This window comes from Aegilops tauschii, chromosome 4 (assembly GCF_002575655.3).
Source record: "Aegilops tauschii subsp. strangulata cultivar AL8/78 chromosome 4, Aet v6.0, whole genome shotgun sequence".
Classification (NCBI taxonomy): domain Eukaryota; kingdom Viridiplantae; phylum Streptophyta; class Magnoliopsida; order Poales; family Poaceae; genus Aegilops; species Aegilops tauschii.
This window is the reverse complement of record NC_053038.3, coordinates 246,808,842-246,813,578: the sequence shown is the minus strand read 5'-3', so window position 1 is coordinate 246,813,578 and position 4,737 is coordinate 246,808,842.

Sequence of the window (4,737 nt, the reverse complement as noted above, 5' to 3'; positions counted from 1 at the left end):
TAAATGTGAACTATTTCATGCCTTCTTTTATTCCCCACTATCCATTGCACCTGTCTGTCATACAATGTCTATACATTCAATTACTTTTCTTGTTTATCAGCCATTTTGAATTGGAGAGGGTGATGGTAGTGTCTAAGGGAGTAACAACACGGTCTTCAGAAAAGATAGTGCGACCAGTCGATTCAGATAGAACCATGGTTGTACTTGCCCAAGAACCAGCCCCACCACACATAACCTAGACTCTCGCAGATTGTACCCCTACCCAGTTGGACAAAGAACCAGCTACACCCCTTCTAACCCCAACCCCAGTAGATAGTAACCCAGTTCCAGTTGACACAACACTGTCTCCACCGCAGAGCACCCAAACATGAGCAGTTAGTAAGGGAACTGCAGTGCCCAGAGCACAAGGACCACCACTCTGAATCCCAACTCAACTCTTAAAGCAGAAGAAGAATTGTTCTCAGGTCAGGTTCTGTAGCTATGGTTCATACTCCTTTGCTCTTGCATCACTGTATTTACTCATACCAAATATTTTCAAATTTGAAGGATAGAATTGAAACACCAATGGCACAACAGGTATGTTTTAAACCTATTTCTTTAACTAGTTTGCTATTGTAACTTGCTCTATGTTGATTTCAGTTTCAACTAAATAAACAGTTATGTTCTCATGTCATGGACATTACAAGTGTTGTTATTGCTCTGTAGTTTCCCACACTTATATTCTATCTATTTTACTCTGTCTTAAACAGATATTATTTGAACAGTGTCTCTATCTTGATTTGGCAACAAAAACTAAAATGATATAGACCATATAGTGACCATGGTACATAGATATATGTTTGTTTCATGATGTTATCCTTTCCACTTTACTACTGAACTGATTTACCAAAATGAGTTTCATATAGAACATGGTAAACCTGCGATGTGTCTGTTTGTTTCTCTTTTAGAATGCAGACAAAATATTGGAGAAGAGTACCCCGTTATGCAATGGTAAAGGAAGTAATGCAGATAAATTTCAAGATAGTGAGACATCCCTGTTCGTCTCCAAGAAAGCCGATAAAAACTATCTTGACGACAGTGAGACAACCCAAAAGTCCTGTCTTGATGTAGTGTTCGAGTTACTGGCCACTACTGCTGGCACAAGCTCTTTGAACTCGCTGCCTGAATCAGTTCGTCTTCTTGAGTCTCAACTTCAATTTGAAAGACATCGATCAGATGTGCTATGACACGAAGCCGAAGGACTGAGGAAGTCCCTGCAGAATTCAGATGCATATTTTCTAGTGCAACAAAAAGCACTGGAGGATTTAAGCGCCAAACAGGAGAAAGTTAATAAGCTTGCTAACCATCTTGCCAGCATTATGGGTACCCAAGACATTGTTTCTTGAGCTCTTCTGAAGTGGTTTAAGTTCTGGACTTGTTTTGCTGCGGCGTTTATTTGCACTGGTCGCCAACTTTGACAACCAGTATATGTGATATGCTGCTTTGTTCCCTATATTTGCACTGGTGGCGAACTTTGATGCCCAATGGATGTAATATGGGTAATAGTCGTGATAGGCTAGTGTACGTTGCTAGCTTATTTATTTCCTTGTTGTCTTGTTTATTTGTTTGCTTGTAGTCAGTGCAGTTCTTTTTCCACGGTTTGCTTGTGGCCACAATAATCTATTTTTTAAAACTAGGCCACAATAACCATGGGCTACATATTTACTGCAGTGACCATGGGCCTCCTACGGGCCATAGAAACAATGGGTCTTCTATGGGCCGTAGAAACAATGGGCCTTCTCGGGTCGTAGAAACAATGGGTCTTCTACGGGTCGTAACATCAATGGGCCTTCTACGGGCCGTATGATCAATTGGCCAAATATGGGCCAATAATAGACCGCATTATGGGCCGTAAACGGGTTAGAGTTGGAATCGTCCGTTCATGGGCCGACCATAATGGGTCGTCATCAATCGGCCGTATTTGATGATGCTATGAAAATGACCCAACGGAATAACGGGCCACAAATGGGCCGACTGTAACCATCGGCTGAATTTGGCCCACAAGCAGAAAAGGCCAGTATCGGGCCGTAAGTAACCGAATGCTAGAATTGAGCCAAGAATAAATGGGCCCTGTGAAGGCCGAAAGATAACACGGGTTGGAAAAGGCCCAATGGAATAATGGGCCGTTAATGGGTACAAAGCGGTACACTGTTATTTACAGGCCAGTTTCAGCACGAGCCGTTAATGGGCCAAGAGTTACAAAGGGCCTCATATGGGCCGAAAGACGCCATGGGCCATACATGGGCCAGAAGTTACAACAGACTGGAATCATATTGGACAGCCCAGATGAAGCTACTAGGCTTAATTCGGATAGGCCGTAACGGGCCGTGAGTTAGTGGGCCGTAAATGGGCTATGTATGAACAGACTATTAACAGGCTTTCCGTGGGCCGTCCCGCTACCTTTTGACCAAGTCAAATGGGCCGGCCTTTTCACCCAAATGGGCCTCTGTGGGTCGTGCCACGTGTGGACGTATCATAGGCTCCTCCTGTCCAATGAGTGGATGACATCTGTCCCGATGGTGAGCCAACACGTGGTTCCTCTAGCCATTGATAATTTTACACGTGGAAAATACCCAATGGTCCGGGCTGTTAAGGGGTTATCGTATCCAAAACCAGACCCGATAGCTTAACGGCGAGCTGTTACGGTGGATGCCACATTTCAGTTACCCTTGAGGAAAGCACATCCATGACGCGCCATTTATCGTCATGGAAGTCGACACTTCCGTGATGATAATTTTGGTAATGTCATGGAACACTTCTACGATAGCACATGTATGGCTATCTTGATTATGTACTAAAATCGTCATGGATGTACATGCATGACAGAAAACGTGACCTATTGTGACAAAAACATATTATCATGGAAGAGTATTTTTTTGTAGTGTCAACTAGGTGTATCAACAGGCTATGGAGATGCCCATCGATAGATATTAACGTGAGTGAGTAGGGATTTCCATGCAACGGATGCACTAGAGCTATAATTTTATGAAAGCTCAAAAAGAAACTAAGTGGGTGTGCATCCAACTCGCTTGCTCACGAAGACCTAGGGCAATTTGAGGAAGCCCGTCATTGGAATATACAAGCCAAGTTATATAACGAAAAATTCCCACTAGTATATGAAAGTGACAACATAGGAGACTCTCTATCATGAAGATCATGGTGCTACTTTGAAGCACAAGTGTGGAAAAAAGGATAGTAACATTGTCCCTTCTCTCTTTTCTCTAATTTTTTGTTGGCTTCTTTGGCCTCTTTTATTTTTTGTATAGTCCGGAGACTCATCCCCACTTGTGAGGGAATCATAGCTTCCATCATCCTTTCCTCACATGGTACAATGCTCTAATAATGAACATCGTCACACTTTTATTTACTTACAAGTCAAGAATTACAACTTGATACTTAAAACAAAATATGACTATATGAATGCCTTCGGCGGTGTACCGGGATGTGCAATGATCTTGCCTAGCAAATGACATAAAAAACGCACAAGCCATGAAAACATCATGCTAGCTATCTTACGATCATGCAAAGCAATATGACAATGATGGTGCGTGTCATATTAAAGGGGAACGGTGGAAGTTGCATGGCAATATATCTCGGAATGGCTATGGAAATGCCATAATAGGTAGGTATGGTGGCTATTTTTGGGAAGGTAAATGGTGGGTGTAAAGCACCCAAGAAAGTTGCGCGGTACTAGCAAGGCTAGCAATGGTGGAAGGGTGAGAGTGTGTATAATCCATGGACTCAACATTAGTCATAAAGAACTCACATACTTATTGCAAAAATCTATTAGTCATTGAAACAAAGTACTACGTGCATGCTCCTAGGGGTGTAGATTGGTAGGAAAAGACCATCTCTCATCCCCGACCGCCACTCATAAGGAAGACAATAAATAAATAAATCATGCTCCGACTTCATCACATAACGGTTCACCATACGTGCATGCTACAGGAATCACAAACTTTAACACAAGTATTTCTACAATCCACAATTACTCACTAGCATGACTCTAATATCACCATCTCTATATCTCAAAACAATCATAAGGAATCAAACTTCACATAGTATTCAACGTACTTTATATGAAAGTTTTTATTATATCCCTCTTGGATGCCCATCTTATTAGGACTAAATTCATAACCAAAGCAAATTACCATGTTGTTTAGAGAGACTCTCAGAATAATATATGTGAAGCATGAGAGTTCAATAATTTCTATAAAATAAAGCCACCGCCGTGCTCTAAAAAGATATAAGTGAAGCACTATAGCAAAATTGCCTAGCTCAAAAGATAGTGAGGCACATAGATTATTCTAATAAATTCACGATTCATGCGTGTCCCTCTCAAAAGGTGTGTACAGCAACAATGATTGTGGAAAACTAAAAAGTGAAGACTCATATCATACAAGACGCTCCAAGCAAAACACATATCATGTGGTGAATAAAAATATAGCCTCAAGTAAATTTACCGATAGACAAAAACGAAAGAGCGGAAGCCATCCGGGGCATCCCCAAGCTTAGATGCTTGGTTGTCCTTGAATATTACATTGGGGTGCCTTGGGCATCACCAAGCTTAGGCTCTTGCCACTCCTTATTCCGTAGCCCATCAAATCTTTATCAAAAACTTGAAAACTTCACAACACAAAACTCAATAGAAAACTCATGAGATCCATTAGTATAAGAAAATAAATCACCACTTTTTGG